This window comes from Oncorhynchus keta, chromosome 34 (assembly GCF_023373465.1).
Source record: "Oncorhynchus keta strain PuntledgeMale-10-30-2019 chromosome 34, Oket_V2, whole genome shotgun sequence".
Classification (NCBI taxonomy): Eukaryota; Metazoa; Chordata; class Actinopteri; order Salmoniformes; family Salmonidae; genus Oncorhynchus; species Oncorhynchus keta.
In genome coordinates, this window is record NC_068454.1 from 69,559,339 (window position 1) to 69,577,361 (window position 18,023).

General features: G+C 45.0%; 1 protein-coding gene across 8 annotated transcripts in view; it reads left to right on the forward strand.

The window, feature by feature from the left end:
* LOC118371076 (adhesion G protein-coupled receptor B1-like) overlaps positions 1-18,023 on the forward strand; it is a 126,110-nt gene that overhangs the window by 15,319 nt on the left and 92,768 nt on the right. For 7 of the 8 annotated variants that reach the window (XM_052494588.1, XM_052494583.1, XM_052494587.1 and 4 more), the window contains exon 2: positions 145-268. The exons of the other annotated variant lie outside the window; for it this stretch is intronic. The gene's annotated coding sequence lies outside the window, so the exon portion shown is untranslated. The remainder of the gene's footprint in view (positions 1-144; positions 269-18,023) is intronic. 8 annotated transcript variants of the gene reach the window in all.

The following is an 18,023-nucleotide window of genomic DNA, read 5'->3' on the forward strand; positions in this document are numbered from 1 at the left end:
GCTGAAAGCTGTTGTGTATTTTTTGGAAGATGGCATGTAGTCTACCTCACTTTGATAAAGTGGGGGATTAATTTGATAATGGACTTGAAAGTGAGTAGGGTTGCAAAATTCCTAGAACCTTCATTAAATTCCCTTTTTCTTCAGAAATCCCAGATGGAGGTTTCCCGGTATCAGGAGGGAATAACCAGGAAGTCCGGAGTCCTCCAACCAGGATTTCTGGGAAACCAGGGAATTTATTGAAAGTTCCAGGAATTGTGCAACCCTAAAAGTGAGTATTTTTATAGGCTACAGGTGTTTTAACCCTCCTGTTGTGTTCATTTCATGTTCATTAATTCTATGTTCCCGGTCTAAAATGACCACCCCGTTATAGCTGATTATAAATCCATAATAATACATATATTATCACCTAATGTTGTGTTAGATATTTTTATAAACTTAAGTTCTTGTAAACATTACACATTTTGAACTTCTATTTCCTATTTATGGCCTGTAGGCAGGCCTCATTGACCTGTGTTCATACAACTTGTTTTTTGAGTAAATACTGTGCTATTCATCACAGACTACTTTGTGTCCAAGTTTGACAAGGGGATTTGTTTTGAAACCATTTGAAATGTTTAAATGTGGCAGGATTGTATGTCATCAACCCTGGATATGGCGTATCTCGTTGGGCCTGGCGTCATCCTGATAACATTTTCAGCCGACAGCCGACCTCTCCTCTCAAGGGTGGATGAAAACCAGGACATATTCCCATTATTTGACCGAATGTAACAACAACCTCAGCAGGACCCTCTTCCTCATCACTGGATTGTAACAACAACCTCAGCAGGGCCCTCTTCCTCATCACTGGAATGTAACAACAACCTCAGCAGGACCCTCTTCCTCATCACTGGAATGTAACAACAACCTCAGCAGGACCCTCTTCCTCATCACTGGAATGTAACAACAACCTCAGCAGGACCCTCTTCCTCATCACTGTAATTTAACAACAACCTCAGCAGGAGCCTCTTCCTCATCACTGGATTGTAACAACAACCTCAGCAGGAGCCTCTTCCTCATCACTGGATTGTAACAACAACCTCAGCAGGACCCTCTTCCTCATCCCTGGAATGTAACAAGAGACTGAATTTTTTTTCCCATTCCTCCTTGCAAAACAGCTCGAGCTCAGTGAGGTTGGATGGAGAGCATTTGTGAACAGCAGTTTTCAGTTCTTTCCACAGATTCTCGATTGGATTCAGGTCTGGACTTTGACTTGGCCATTCTAACACCTGGATATGTTTATTTTTGAACCATTCCATTGTAGATTTTGCTTTATGTTTTGGATCATTGTCTTGTTGGAAGACAAATCTCCGTCCCAGTCTCAGGTATTTTGCAGACTCCATCAGGTTTTCTTCCAGAATGGTCCTGTATTTGGCTCCGTCCATCTTCCCATCAATTCTAACCATCTTCCCTGTCCCTGCTGAAGAAAAGCAGGCCCAAACCATGATGCTGCCACCACCATGTTTGACAGTGGGGATGGTGTGTTCAGGGTGATGAGCTTTGTTGCTTGTACGCCAAACATAACGTTTTGCATTGTTGCCAAAAAGTTCCATTTTGGTTTCATCTGACCAGAGCACCTTCTTCCACATGTTTGGTGTGTCTCCCAGGTGGCTTGTGGCAAACTTTAAACAACACTTTTTATGGATATCTTTAAGAAATGGCTTTCTTCTTGCCACTCTTCCATAAAGGCCAGATTTGTGCAATATACGACTGATTGTTGTCCTATGGACAGAGTCTCCCACCTCAGCTGTAGATCTCTGCAGTTCATCCAGAGTGATCATGGGCCTCTTGGCTGCATCTCTGATCAGTCTTCTCCTTGTATGAGCTGAAAGTTTAGAGGGACGGCCAGGTCTTGGTAGATTTGCAGTGGTCTGATACTCCTTCCATTTCAATATTATCGCTTGCACAGTGCTCCTTGGGATGTTTAAAGCTTGGGAAATATTTTTCTATCCAAATCCGGCTTTAAACTTCTTCACAACAGTATCTCGGACCTGCCTGGTGTGTTCCTTGTTCTTCATGATGCTCTCTGCGCTTTTAACGGACCTCTGAGACTATCACAGTGCAGGTGCATTTATACGGAGACTTGATTACACACAGGTGGATTGTATTTATCATCATTAGTCATTTAGGTCAACATTGGATCATTCAGAGATCCTCACTGAACTTCTGGAGAGACTTTGCTGCACTGAAAGTAAAGGGGTTGAATAATTTTGCACGCCAAATTTTTCAGTTTTTGATTTGTTAAAAAAGTTTGAAATATCCAATAAATGTCGTTCCACTTCATGATTGTGTCCCACTTGTTGTTGATTCTTCACAAAAAAAATACAGTTTTATATCTTTATGTTTGAAGCCTTAAATGTGGCAAAAGGTCGCAAAGTTCAAGGGGTCCGAATACTTTCGCAAGGCACTGTATTATTGAAACAATGTTGCGATTGTTTGTAAGAATGCCAACAGGTGCGGTTCCCATGGGGGAAATATTCTATTGGGGAAAGGTTCCCGTGGGGGTTGCCATGGAAGCCAAGAAGGGGAGTGAGGTGTGTGTGTGTGTGTGTGTGTGTGTGTGTGTGTGTGTGTGTGTGTGTGTGTGTGTGTGTGTGTGTGTGTGTGTGTGTGTGTGTGTGGTGTGTGTGTGTGCGTGTGCGTGTGCGTGTGCGTGTGCGTGCGCGCGCGTGTGTGTGTGTGTGTGTGCTAAACACACACACATGTGGGGAGTCTAGGAGAGGAAGTGTGTCTGTCTGATGAATGGGCATATGTCTGAACTCAATTTTATATACTAATTGTAGTCTCACTAATTCATTTCTAATGACCGGTGATTTTTGACCAGGAACACCACAGGTGTACAAAAGTGAAATAAAACACCCAAAATGTAATGGAAATCACCTAAGTATATTTGGTGTGTTCAGATGCCCCGTGTGGACAAAGTCATGGAACCTTATGACAATCATATCAAATGAACTACATTTTTCAGACAGAAAACTTGTAAATCGGTTCAATTCGACTGGAACAATGCAGGAGGGTTAAGCTAGTCCATATTGGAATTATAACACTGAGTGGTAGCAATCAGAATCATACTTCATTCCACATGTTGCAACAGAAAAGACAAGATAAGGATGTAGTAAGGTTTATTTGAGCTTGTACACATTCACAGCTGAAAGCTTAATTGCAGTATACAGACAAAAGGCAACAAAAATAAGAAGATTTTAAGTGGAAATAAAGAGTTGAAATAGATCAAGTTGAATTAGCATAAATGTCTGATTGTGTGACATAGTATGTTATGATCTTCTACGTCTGAATACTGATGTAAATAAGGTATGTTAATAGGTTCTGTTTTGCCACACAAAAACACTGTTTTTGTTTTGTCATTTTGTTTTGTCATTTTTGTCATGTGTAGATTGATGAGGGAAATAATTTATTTAATCAACGTAATATAAAAAATGTGGATTAAAGTAAAGGAGTCTGAATACTTTCCGAATGCACTGTATATATATGTATATATATTTCTTGACAGGGCTGTCCTGAGGGTTGGGTGCTGTTTTTGTATGTTGGGTGTCATTTGGGCATCATACACTCTACATCGTCTGAGATCCCCAAGGATTGGAAAGCTGCCGCAGTCATCCCCCTCTTCAAAGGGGGAGACACCCTGGACCCAAACTGCTATAGACCTATATCCATCCTGCCCTGCCTATCTAAGGTCTTCGAAAGCCAAGTCAACAAACAGGTCACTGACCATCTCGAGTCCCACCGTACCTTCTCCGCTGTGCAATCTGATTTCCGAGCCGGTCACGGGTGCACCTCAGCCACACTCAAGGTACTAAATGATATCATAACCGCCATCGATAAAAGACAGTACTGTGCAGCCGTCTTCATCGACCTCGCCAAGGCTTTCGACTCTGTCAATCACCAAATTCTTATCGGCAGACTCAACAGCCTCGGTTTTTCGGATGACTGCCTTGCCTGGTTCACCAATTACTTTGCAGACAGAGTTCAGTGTGTCAAATCAGAGGGCATGCTGTCCGGTCCTCTGGCAGTCTCTATGGGGGTGCCACAGGGTTCAATTCTCGGGCCGATTCTTTTCTCTGTATATATCAATGATGTTGCTCTTGCTGCGGGCGATTCCCTGATCCACCTCTACGCAGACGACACCATTCTATATACTTTCGGCCCGTCATTGGACACTGTGCTATCAAACCTCCAAACGAGCTTCAATGCCATACAGCACTCCTTCCGTGGCCTCCAACTGCTCTTAAACGCGAGTAAAACCAAATGCATGCTTTTCAACCGATCGCTGCCTGCACCCGCATGCCCGACTAGCATCACCACCCTGGATGGTTCCAACCTTGAATATGTGGACATCTATAAGTACCTAGGTTTCTGGCTAGACTGCAAACTCTCCTTCCAGACTCACATCAAACATCTCCAATCAAAAATCAAATCCAGAGTCGGCTTTCTATTCCGCAACAAAGCCTCCTTCACTCACGCTGCCAAGCTTACCCTAGTAAAACTGACTATCCTACCGATCCTCGACTTCGGCGATGTCATCTACAAAATGGCTTCCAACACTCTACTCAGCAAACTGGATGCAGTCTATCACAGTGCCATCCATTTTGTCACTAAAGCACCTTATACCACCCACCACTGCGACTTGTATGCTCTAGTCGGCTGGCCCTCACTACATATTCGTCGCCAGACCCACTGGCTCCAGGTCATCTACAAGTCCATGCTAGGTAAAGCTCCGCCTTATCTCAGTTCACTGGTCACGATGGCAACACGCGCTCCAGCAGGTGTATCTCACTGATCATCCCTAAAGCCAACACCTCATTTGGCCGCCTTTCGTTCCAGTACTCTGCTGCCTGTGACTGGAATGAATTGCAAAAATCGCTGAAGTTGGAGACTTTTATCTCCCTCACCAACTTCAAACATCAGCTATCCGAGCAGCTAACCGATGGCTGCAGCTGTACATAGTCTATAGGTAAATAGCTCACCCTTTTTCACCTACCTCATTCCCATACTGTTTTTATACTGTTTTTATTTATTTACTTTTCTGCTCTTTTGCACACCAATATCTCTACCTGTACATGCCCATCTGATCATTTATCACTCCAGTGTTAATCTGCAAAATTGTATTATTCGCCTACCTCCTCATGCCTTTTGCACACATTGTATATAGACTGCCCATTTTTTTCTACTGTGTTATTGACTTGCTAATTGTTTACTCCATGTGTAACTCTGTGTTGTCTGTTCACACTGCTATGCTTTATCTTGGCCAGGTCGCAGTTGCAAATGAGAACTTGTTCTCAACTAGCCTACCTGGTTAAATAAAGGTGAAATAAAATAAAAAATAAAATAAATTAGTGAGGGGCACTGACAGCCATATGTATTGTCTTTGACCTTATTCTCTGTAGATCTTCTATATTCTATCCTGAAAAATATTCAGTTTCAGTTTCAATGGACATAGTACTTTATTGAACCCCATAGTGGGAATCTGTTTGTTAATTTAATGTTGTCAATAAGTAAGGTGCTGCTCTGCATGGTTTTACAGGCGACTGTTCTACGAGATGGGTATAATGCTGTGTAAATGTGCTGTGCTTAGAAAAATCAGATGCTTAGCTGCTATTGTTGCGTCTGGTCTGTATAATCTGGAGTTTGCACCATTCGATGATCACAGCAGTGGTTTTCTTTTCATTCTACATGTGTTTATGCAAGTTTATGCAAGCAACACTGAAAGTCTTGCAGTAATCTCCTATAATCATAGACCCATGCATCTCCCATCCACACTCTCCTATTCTAGATTTTCCGAACAGATGTTAGCTAGCGCTCAGCTGCGGAAGGATTGTCATTATCATAAAAAAAGGAATAAAAAGCAGTCCCAACCAAACGGCCGTATCGGATCCAGAGTACATCTGTTCGTCATTTGTCTTCCATTAGTTAATATGTTTACTACATACTGCGTTTGTCTTCCAGTCGTTAATATGTTTACTACATACTGTGTTTGTCTTCCACCAGTTAATATGTTTACTACATACTGCGTTTATCTTCCACTAGTTAATATGTTTACTACATACTGCATTTATCTTCCACTAATTAATATGTTTACTACATACTGCGTTTATCTTCCACTAGTTAATATGTTTACTACATACTGCGTTTATCTTCCACTAGTTAATATGTTTACTACATACTGCGTTTATCTTCCACTAGTTAATATGTTTACTACATACTGCATTTGTCTTCCACTAGTTAATATGTTTACTACATACTGCGTTTGTCTACCACTAGTTAATATGTTTACTACATACTGCGTTTGTCTACCACTAGTTAATATGTTTACTACATACTGAATTTGTCTTCCACTAGTTAATATGTTTACTACATACTGAGTTTGTCTTCCACTAGTTAATATGTTTACTACATACTGCGTTTGTGTGACAACATCTGGTTCAGAAGTGCTGACTGTCCAGTCTGCCATAGTCAGCTACTATAGACGAGTTCTTGTGAAGTGAAGCATGTTTGTCTGTGACCTCAAACGTTCCGTTCCATTTAGTCCAACATGTTTCTTTTGTTTTAGATGACGCTAGCTGCAGCTGAGAGTGTGGACTGTACACTGTGGGTGTAGGCCTACTGGGCATGTTGTGTAGTTTGGTTGCTCTTCAGTGTCCCTATATAGTGAATAGTGTTGTGTGGCATTTAGGACATTGCTTTTGTGTGTTTGGTAAATCATTAGAAATGTAGTGTCTCCTATCCTCCTCTCCCTTCCTCTCCCGTCCTCTCCTCTCCCCTCCTCTCCCCCTTTCCCTCCATGCCCCTCTCTGTATCTCTGTGGAGGACAGTGTTGATGGATGGGCTGGGTCAGTGTGGAGTGTTTGACAGTGATAGCCTCTGTCACTGCTCAGACAGTGTGCTTGTCCCTCTTATCTTTCCCTCCCTCTCTATCTTCCTAACTTTCCTCAGACCCTCTCTGGATTATTGGCAGTTGTCTCAGGATACTGAGGCTGAGTATCATGTATCATGATTGGATCATGTGGATATAGGGGGTAGTGGAGTGATGGCTGCAGATGGGCGTAAGTAAAGAAGTAGATGTGGAGGGATGGAAAGAGGGATGGAGGGAGAGGGACGTGGGCAGACTGATAGTGTCACTGGATTATCTGCACAGCCATGTGGTGTACAGAGTCAATAACTGGTCTGTTATCCACACAAAAAAACAAAATTGAAGGTTATCTGCATACGCTCCTGATGCATATTTTCGGTTTTCTGCCATCTATTGTGTTCAGTATTTGTGTTTTGGGAAAGGCAATGCGTCCCATGCTGCTACGACAACCTTGCTATTCTATTATATGACCGGAGTAATAGAGGGTAGAACTGGAAGGTTTGAAGGAAGAACATCTAGTCCTGTACATGGTGTTGTTTAGTGGCAGTGGGTTCAGGGTGTGGTGATGCAGAGTGGTAAAGGCCTCTGTCTGGCAGTGGGAATGCACACACACACACACACACACACACACACACACACACACACACACACACACACACACACACACACACACACACACACACACACACACACACACACACACACACACACACACACACACACACACACACACACACACACACACACACACACACACACACACACACACACACACACACACACATTGTCGTGGAAATTTCCTCTATTTACCAAATCATGGGAGCAAACCACACACACACGTCAGAGTTAGTAATAAAAGTCCATCTTTAATTATATGAGCTCTATCACAATCCTGTGACTCTCAGATAAATTCAGTGTCTCCCAGTGAATTCTCTGAGAGCCCCCTTACAATGCAACTGAGTTCCTTTTAATAGCAAAGACACACATAGTCAGACAGCATAGACATAATTCATCGTTCAGCTTTGTCTCCTTTCCCAAACCCCAGAACCATAAACCAAATCCTCCATATCAACAGGCATATATCAAATTGTCATTTACATACAACCCACTCAAAATACAACCTCCTGGACAAACTCACGGAGAGGAGAGTGAGGCTATAGGTTAATATAAAAGCAACATTAGAGGGAGCATAGAATGATTCCAGACACTGCCACCCTTCTTTCCCCACTGGGAAAGGTAGGGAGTATAAGATATGTTTACACATGATGACACTTTGACCTCTCCCCTCTCTGTGGCCCATGCAACTTAGTTTTGACATAGAACAGATAACTGCAACCTCGCCACAGTATTATCAAAAATACCATTCTGATGAGAATTAACTTATACACATTTGATGAATATTAAACATCTTACATATGTTACCAACAAATTCTGATCCTTCCACGACAACACACACAAACACATACAGTGGGCATCCTCTCACCAGGCTTGTCAAGGCAGTGTAATTAGCCATATTCACCATGGAGCTCTGCCAGGGCCAGAGCTGGCATCACAAATACACCCCAGAGCTCGGTGTGTGTGTGTTAGTGCTACCCCCCACAGACACTTACACAACTACTCCGTGGCCCATCCCATATCATTCCCACATGACCATCCAGCTCCCTGGGGTTGTATGGAATAAGAGACAAAAGTACAGTGCCGCTGGATACAAATGGAAGATGTATTTTATTTTGGTACATATGGATGAAGGCAGGAAGATCTCTATTCCATTCCTAGTGCAGGAAGATGCACATTGTATTTCAGTGTGTATGAATAGACGTGCATAGCCTTTGGGTACATATGGAATCAGGGATATCAGAAGCATATTACACAAAGGGCCTGTATAGCCGTACAGGATCTATGGTCTAACCCTTGGGGAGAGGACTGTGATGAAGCTTTAGTAATAGTTGTTAACTTGGGTAATTGTGCCCCAAAGCCATGTCATGGTTTTTTGAGTTTGATGATGAGAAATATCACATTAAATCCTTCTGGCATGGTAAAAGAGAGACAGGGGGATGGAGTGAGAGGGATAGAAAAAGACAGAGAGGGAAATGGAGAGGGAATGGGAGAGAGAGGGAGCGAAGGAGAGGGAGGGACAGTAAGAGAGAGGGGGAGAGAGGGAAATGGAGAGGGAATGGGAGAGAAGGAGAGGGAGGGAGAGTAAGAGAGAGGGGGAGAGAGGGAAATGGAGAGGGAATGGGAGAGAAGGAGAGGGAGGGAGAGAAAGAGAGAGGGAAAGGGAAATGGAGAGGGAATGGGAGAGAGAGGGAGAGAAGGAGAGGGAGGGAGAGAAGGAGAGGGAGGGAGAGAAGGAGATGGAATGGGAGAGAGGGGGAGAGAAAGAGAGAGGGAAAGGGAAATGGAGAGGGAATGGGAGAGAGAGGGAGAGAAGGAGAGGGAGGGAGAGAAGGAGAGGGAGAGAGAGAAAGAGAGGGAAAGGGAAATGGAGAGGGAATGGGAGAGAGAGAGGAAAGAAAGGGGAGAAAGGGATGGGAGAGAGGGAAAGGGAAATGGAGAGGGAATGGGAGAGAGAGGGAGAAAGAGAAGGAGAGAGAGGGAAAGGGAAATGGAGAGGGAATGGGAGAGAGAGGGAGAAAGAGAGGGAGGGAGAGAAAGAGAGAGGGGGAGAGAGGGGGAGAGGGAAAGGGAAATGGAGAGGGAATGGAGAGAGAATGGGAGAGGAGGGAGAGAAAAGAGAGGGGGAGAGAGGGGGAGAGAGGAAAGGGAAATTGAGAGGGAATGGGAGAGAGAGGGGAGAGAAGGGAGGGAGAGAAAGGAGAAAGGGAAATGAAGAGGGAAGAGAGAGGGGAAAGAGAGAGGGAGAGAAAGACAGAGGGGGAGAGAGGGAAAGGGAAATGGAGAGGGAATGGGAGAGAGAGGGAGAGAAGGAGAGGGAGGGAGAGAAAGAGAGAGGGGGAGAGGGGGAGAGGGAAAGGGAAATTGAGAGGGAATGGGAGAGAGAGGGAGAGAAGGAGAGGGAGGGAGAGAAAGAGAGAAAGGGAAATGAAGAGGGAATGGGAGAGAGAGGGAGAGAAAGAGAGAGGGAGAGAGAGGGAAAGGGAAATGGAGAGGGAATGGGAGAGAGAGGGAGAGAAGGAGAGGGAGGGAGAGAGAGGGAGAGAAGGAGAGGGTGGGAGAGAAAGAGAGAGGGGGAGAGAGGGAAAGGGAAATGGAGAGGGAATGTGAGAGAGAGGGAGAGAAGGAGAGGGAGGGAGAGAGAGGGAGAGAAGGAGAGGGAGGGAGAGAAAGAGAGAGGGGGAGAGAGGGAAATGGAAATGGAGAGGGAATGGGAGAGAGAGGGAGAGAAGGAGAGGGAGGGAGAGAAAGAGAGAGGGAAAGGGAAATGGAGAGGGAATGGGAGAGAGAGGGAGAGAAAGAGAGAGGGGGAGAGAGAGGGAGAGAAGGAGAGGGAGGGAGAGAAAGACAGAGGGGGAGAGAGGGAAAGGGAAATGGAGAGGGAATGGGAGAGAGAGGGAGAGAAGGAGAGGGAGGGAGAGAAAGAGAGAGGGGGTGGGAAAGGGAAAGGGAAAGGGAAGGGGAAATGGAAATGGAGAGAGAGAAAGAGAGGGAGAGAAGGAGATGGAGAGGGAGAAAGATGGAGAAAGAGAGGGAAAGGGAGAAGGAATGGAGAGAGAGAAAGAAAGGGAGAGAAGGAGAGGGAGAGAGAGAAAGAGAGGGAAAGGAAGTCTAGGCAATTGGTTGTCCAGAGCTCATGTTCTAAGCCTTAAAAGAGAAGGACAGAGGAAGACAGGAAAGAAGATGAGGTAGGCTATCACACGCACACACACACACATGCGCACACACATGCACACGCATGCACGCACACGCAAATGCGGACACACTCTGTTATTTTAGTTAAGGGCTCATTTATTTGCTTGTGTGTGTGTGAGCCGTTTGCAGTCGTTAGGCTGCAGGTGACAGTCGTAAATATTCTGCCATTAATTTGTAGTATACTGTATATGGATGTCAGGCCCTCCCTGGGATCCCCGGACTAAAATAAGCTTTGTTTGGCAGCTCAGCACTTGTAAATCTGCCTGTGACATTTTGATAGCGGGCGACACACCGGGGGGAGAGAAAATATAATTAGGGGAGGGCTGGATTAAAATCTGTCACTCAAAGACCCCATTATCGACACAATGAGCATGAGGCTCTCCAGGAAGACGCAGCTGTTGGCGGGAGACAGACCGACAGAGCCATCAGCAAGTCAAACGACAGGAAAATAAAAAAGAGAAGGATGGAATTTAAAGGGGAAGAGAAGGTGTGAACTTGTGGGTGTGTGGTCTTGTCAATCAGGGTAGTCGTGGGTAAACAGAAAGTGGTAAATATTTCAGCCGTCATGGCAGAGTGTGGTTAGCTGGTCCCGTCTGAATGGTGATGAAGGAAGAGGAGGAGAGAAAGAGACCGCCTCAATAGAGCCCTTCAGTCCTGGACTGGGAACCTCTACTGCCTGCCTGCCTGCATGCATGCCCACACACACACAACAACACGCACACACGCACACACAAAATCGCAGACCTGTGGCGCCCCAGCTGAGTGGAGAGTCTCACAGGACAGGGCTGCTCTGTGTGTCCTCATTGTGCCCTCTATTCCCAGGCCTCTTGTCTCTCTGGTCTCGGCCTCTATTCCCAGCCTCTGGCCTCTCTAGTCTCTGTCTATATTCCCAGGCCTCTGGTCTCTCTAGTCTCTGTCTCTTTTCCCAGACCTCTGCTCTCTCTGGGCTCGGTCTCTATTCCCAGGCCTCTGGTCTCTCTGGCCTCTCTCTGGTCTCTCTATTCCCAGTCTCTCTAGTCTCTGTCTCTTTTCCCAGGCCTCTGGTCTCTCTGGGCTCGGTCTCTATTCCCAGGCCTCTGGTCTCCCTGGCCTCCGTCTCTATTCCCAGGCCTCTGGTCTCTCTAGTCTCTGTCTCTTTTCCCAGACCTCTGGTCTCTCTCGGCTCGGTCTCTATTCCCAGGCCTCTGGTCTCCCTGGCCTCCGTCTCTATTCCCAAGCCTCTGGTCTCTCTAGTCTCTGTCTCTATTCCCAGGCCTCTGGTCTCTCTGGGCTCGGACTCTTTTCCCAGACCTCTGCTCTCTCTTGGCTCGGTCTCTATTCCCAGGCCTCTGGTCTCCATGGCCTCCGTCTCTATTCCCAGGCCTCTGGTCTCTCTAGTCTCTGTCTCTTTTCCCAGACCTCTGGTCTCTCTGGGCTCGGCCTCTATTCCCAGGCCTCTGGTCTCCCTGGCCTCTGTCTCTATTCCCAAGCCTCTGGTCTCTCTAGTCTCTGTCTCTATTCCCAGGCCTCTGGTCTCTCTGGGCTCGTACTCTATTCCCAGGTCTCTGGTCTCCCTGGCCTCCGTCTCTATTCCCAGGCCTCTGGCCTCTCTAGTCTCTGTCTCTATTCCCAGACCTCTGGTCTCTCTGGGCTCGGTCTCTTTTCCCAGGCCTCTGGTCTCTCTGGCGTCGGTCTATTCCCAGGCCTCTGGTCTCTCTGGTCTCACTCTCTTTTCCCAGGCCTCTGGTCTCTCTGGGCTTGGTCTATATTCCCAGGCCTCTGGTCTCTCTAACTTTCTAATACTCTCGTGTCCCTAAGGGGCCCATGATAAAGCCTACCCATCAGCCTATTACTCATTCTCAAAGCCCCATCATTCTAGTCATCATATTTAAAAGCCTGGTTAGTCATCACACTCAATGCCCAGTCATCTCTGGATCGTTTACTGACTTCCATTTGTCTTCATCACTCGCTTATGTAACTCTACATCAGGGGTAGGCAACGAGATTCAGCCGCAGGTGTCACATGGAATGATGCTGGAGAGACAAAGCAGGTACGGGGAGTGAAACATTAAATAAATAACTGACATGGAACGAGACAGGAACATCGTCAGCAAACAGGTAACACAAACAATAAACAATTAATGCAGCAGCAGGGAACAGAGCTGGGGAACTGACAAATATAGGGGAGGAAATAAACAGATGAGTGAGTCCTGGTGAGTCCAATATTGTTGATGCGCTTGACAAGGAAAGGCAGGTGTGCGTAATGGATGACAGGAGTTCGTGATGCAGGGCAGCCTGGCACCCTCAAGTGCCAGGAGGGGGGGAAGAGCAGGAGCAGATGTGACAGCAGGATGTTCTGGGGGCTGGAACAACTAAAATCATTTGTACACTGCAAAGGATCACAATTATGGCCAAAAAGAAATTTAATTTGAAAATAACTGTTTCATTCCTTGATTGCATTGAGACACGATCACATATGTCCCTCTTTTTATTTGTGGGAATAATTGAGAACAGTTTTCCTAAATAAATATTATTTAAGCTGAATTGCTGTTGATTTTTTTTAAATATTACAAAAATTCACATATCTACAGTACAAGTAAAAGGTTTGGACACTCCTACTCATTCTAGGGTTTTTCTTTATTTCTACTATTTTCTACATTGTAGAATAAACAATTTGAGATTCTTCAAAGTAGCCAGCCTTTTGTCTTGATGACAGCTTTGCACACTCTTTGTATTCTCTCAACCAGGGTCATGAGATAGTCACCTGGAATGCACATCAATTAAAAGGTGTGCCTTGTTAAAAGTTAATTTGTGGAATTGCTTTCCTTAATGCGTTTGAGCCAATCAGTTGTGTTGTCACAAGGTAGTGTGGGAAACAGAAGATAGCCCTATTTGGTAAAAGACCAAGTCTATATAATGGCAAGAACAGCTCAAATAAGCAAAGAGAAATGACAGTCCATCATTATTATATTATTATTTTATGACATGAAGGTCAGTCAATCTTTGTCAACGTTGAAGGTTTCTTAAAGTGCAGTCGCAAAAACCATCAAGTGCTATGATGAAACTGGCTCTCATGAGGACCGCCAAAGGAAAGGAAGACCCAGAGTTACCTTTTATGCAAAGGATAAGTTCACTAGAGTTAACTGCACCTCAGATTGCAGCCCAAATAAATGCTTCACAGAGTTCAAGTAACAGACACATCTCAGCTTCAACTGTTCAGAGGAGACTGAGTGAATCAGACCTTCATGGTTGAATTGCTGCAAAGAAACCACTAGTAAAGAACAACTACAATAAGAAGAGACTTGCTTGGGCCAATAAACACGAGCAATGGACATTAGACTGGTGGAAATCTGTCCTTTGGTCTGACAAATTCAAATTTGAGATTTGTGGTTCCAACCGCCGTGTCTGTGAGATGCAGAATAGTTGAACGGATGATCTCTGCATGTGTGGTTCCCACCGTGAAGCATGGAGGAGGAGGTGTGATGGTGCTTTGCTGGTGACACTGTCTGTAATTTATTTAGAATTCAAGGCACACTTAACCAGCATGGCTACCACAACCTTCTGCAGCGATACGCAATCGTTTCTGGTTTGCACTTAGTGGGACAATCATTTTTTTCCAAAAGGACAATGACCCAGCACACCTCCAGGCTGTATAAGGGCTGTATGACCAAGAAGAAGATTGATGGAGTGCTACATCAATTAATCAATCAATCAATCAAATGTCTTTATAAAGCCCTTTTAACATCAGCCGATGTCACAAAGTGCAGTACAGAAACCCAGCCTCATTTTTTTTTAAAACCCAGCCAAAAAGCCCAAACAGCAAGCAATGCAGATGTAGAAGCACGGTGGCTAGGAAAAACTTCCTAGAAACCAGAACCTAGGAGGAAACCTAGAGAGGAAGGAACCAGACTCTGGGAGGTGGACAGGTCAGCACCTCAGGAGTAAATGTCAGTTGGCTTTTCATAGCCAATTATTCAGAGATAGAGACAGCAGGTGCGTTAGAGAGAGGGTCCAAAACAGCAGATGCGGTGAACAGGTCAGGGTTCCATAGCTGCAGGCAGAACAGTTAAACTGGAACAGCAGCATAACCAGGTGGACTGGGGACAGCCAGGAGTCATCAGGCCAGGTAGTCCTGAGGCATGGAGAGAGAAAGAGAGAGAGAGAGAGAGAATTAGAGGGAGCATACTTGAATTCACACAGGACACTGGATGAGACAGGAGAAATTCTCCAGATATAACAGACTGGCCCTAGCCCCCCGACACATAAACTATTGCAGCATAAATACTGGAGGCTGAGACAGGAGGGGTCGGGAGACACTGTGGCCCTGTCCGTTGATACCCCCGTGGACAGGGCCAAACAGGCAGAACAAAACCCCACCCACTCTGCCAAAGCACAGCCCCCACACCACTGGAAGGATATCCACCAACCTACTACCCAGAGACAAGGCCGAGTATAGCCCACGAAGATCTCCCACACGGCACGAACCTGAGGGGGGCACCAACCCGGACAGGAAGATCACGTCAGTGACTCAGCCCACTCAAGTGACGCACCCCACCTAGGGACGGCATGGAAGAGTACCAGTAAGCCAGTGACTCAGCCCCCATAATTGGGTTAGAGGCAGAGAATCCCAGTGGAAAGAGGGGAACCGTCCAGGCAGAGACAGCAAGGGCGGCTCGTCGATCCAGTGCCTTTCCATTCACCTTCACAGTCCTGGGCGAGACTACACTCAATCATGGAACCTACTAAAGAGATGAGTCTTCAATAAAGACTTAAGGGTAGAGACCGAGTCTGCGTCTCTCACATGGATAGGCAGACAATTCCATAAAAATTGAGCTCGAAAGGAGAAAGCCCTGCCGTAGCGTACGTGTAGGTATGTACGGCAGAATCAAATCGTAAAGATAAGTAGGAGCAAGCCCATGTAATGCTTTGTAGGTTGGCATCAGGCATCACCTTGAAATCACCCCTTGCCTTAAGAGAGGAGAGGAGGAGGGGCAGCTGGAACATTGTGGATGTATATCATATTTTTCCTGAGTGACATAGCCACAGAGGTAGTGTAGAGGGCTAGCACTGGAATAATATGATCATATTTTTTGCTTCTAGTCAAGATTCTAGCAGCCGTGTTAAGCACTAACTGAAGTTTATTTAGTGCTTTATCCGAGTAGCCGGAAAGTAGAGCATTGCAGTAATCTAATCTAGAAGTGACAAAAGCATGGATTCATTTTTCTGCATCATTTTTGGACAGAAAGTTTCTGATTTTTGCACAGTTACGAAGATGGAAAAAAGCTGTCCTTTAAATATTCTTGATATGTTCATCAAAATAGTTCAGGGTCCAGAGTAACTCCAAGGTCCTTCACAGTTTTATTTGAGATGACTGTACAACCATCAAGATTAATTGTCAGATCCTTCAGAACATCTCTTTGTTTCTTGGGCCCTTGAACTAGAATCTCTGTTTTGTCAGAGTAAAAAAAAGAAAATTGACGCTGACCTGGCCTCCACAATCACCCGACCTCAACCCAAATGAGATGGTTTGGGATGAGTTGGACCGCAGAGTGAAGGAAAAGAAGACAACAAGTGCTCAGCATGTGGGAACTCCTTCAAGACTGTTGGAAAATAATTCCAGGTGAAGCTGGTTGAGAGAATGCCAAGAGTGTACAAAGCTGTCATCAAGGCAAAGGGTGGTTACTAAAATATATTTTGATTTGTGGTAAAAAAAAAAAAAAAAAAGGTAAATACATGTTATTTCATAGTGTTGATGTCTTCATTATTATTCTACAATGTAGAAAATAGTACAAATGAAAAAAAAAATTGAAGTAGTAGGTGTGTCCAAATATATATATCAAGACTCTGTATATATACAGTATACATATATACATGTATATACATATATATACAGTTGTGGCCAAAAGTTTTGAGAATGACACAAATATGAATTTGCAGTCTGCTGCCGCCTCAGTTTGTATGATGGCAATTTGCATATACTCCAGAATGTTGTGAAGAGTGATCAGATGAATTGCAACTAATTGCCAAGTTCCTCTTTGCCATGCAAATGAACTGAATCCCCCAAAAACATTTCCACTGCATTTCAGCCCCGCCACAAAAGGACCAGCTGACTATATGTCAGTGATTCTTTCGTTAACGCAGATGTGAGTGTTGATGAGGACAAGGCTGGAGATCACTCTGTAATGCTGATTGAGTTGAGGAGGGTGGTGCTTGGAATCACTGTTCTTCCTCAGTCAAACATGGTTACCTGCAAGGAAACACGTGCCGTCATTATTGCTTTGCACAAAAAGGGCTTCACAGGCAAGGCAAGGACATTGCTGCCAGTAAGATAGCACCTAAATTACTTCAAGGAGAGCGGTTCAATTGTTGTGAACAAGGCTTCAGGGCGCCCAAGAAAGTCAAGCAAGCGCCAGAACCATCACCTAAAGTTGATTCAGCTGCGGGATCGGGGCACCACCAGTACAGAGCTTGCTCAGTAATGGCAGCAGTCAGGTGTGAGTGCATCTGCACGCACAGTGAGGTGAAGACTTTTGGAGGATGGCTTGGCGTCAAGAAGGGCAGCAAAGAAGCCACCTTTCTCCAGGAAAAACATCAGTGACAGACTGATATTCTGCAAAAGGAACGGGGATTGGACTGCTGAGGATTGGGGTAAAGTCATTTTCTCTGATGAATCCCCATTCCGATTGTTTGGGGCATCCGGAAAAAAGCTTGTCCGGAGAAGACAAGGTGAGAGCTACCATCAGTCCTGTGTCATGCCAACAGTAAAGCATCCTGAGAACATTCATGTTTGGGGTTGCTTCTCAGCCAATGGAGTGGGCTCACTCACAACTTTGCCTAAGAACACAGCCATGAATAAGGAATGGTACCAACACATCCTCCGAGAGCAACTTCTCCCAACCATCCAGGAACAGTTTGGTGACAAAAAAATGCATTTTCCAGCATGATGGAGCACCTTGCCATAAGGAAAAAGTGACAACTAAGTTGCTCGGGGAACAAAACATTGATATTTTGGGTCGATGTCCAGGAAACTCCCAGACCTTAATCCCATTGAGAACTTGTGGTCAATCCTCAAGAGGCGCGTGGACAAACAAAAACCCACAAATTCTGACAAACTCTAAGCATTGATTATGCAAGGGCTGCCATCAGTCAGGATGTGGCCCAGAAGTTAATTGACAGCATGCCAGGGCGGATTGCAGAGAGCTTGAAAAAGAAGGGTCAACATTGCAAATATTGACTCTTTGCATCAACTTCATGTAATTGTCAATAAAAGCCTTTGACAATTATGAAATGCTTGTAATTATACAGTATTCCACAGTAATATCTGCCAAAAATAT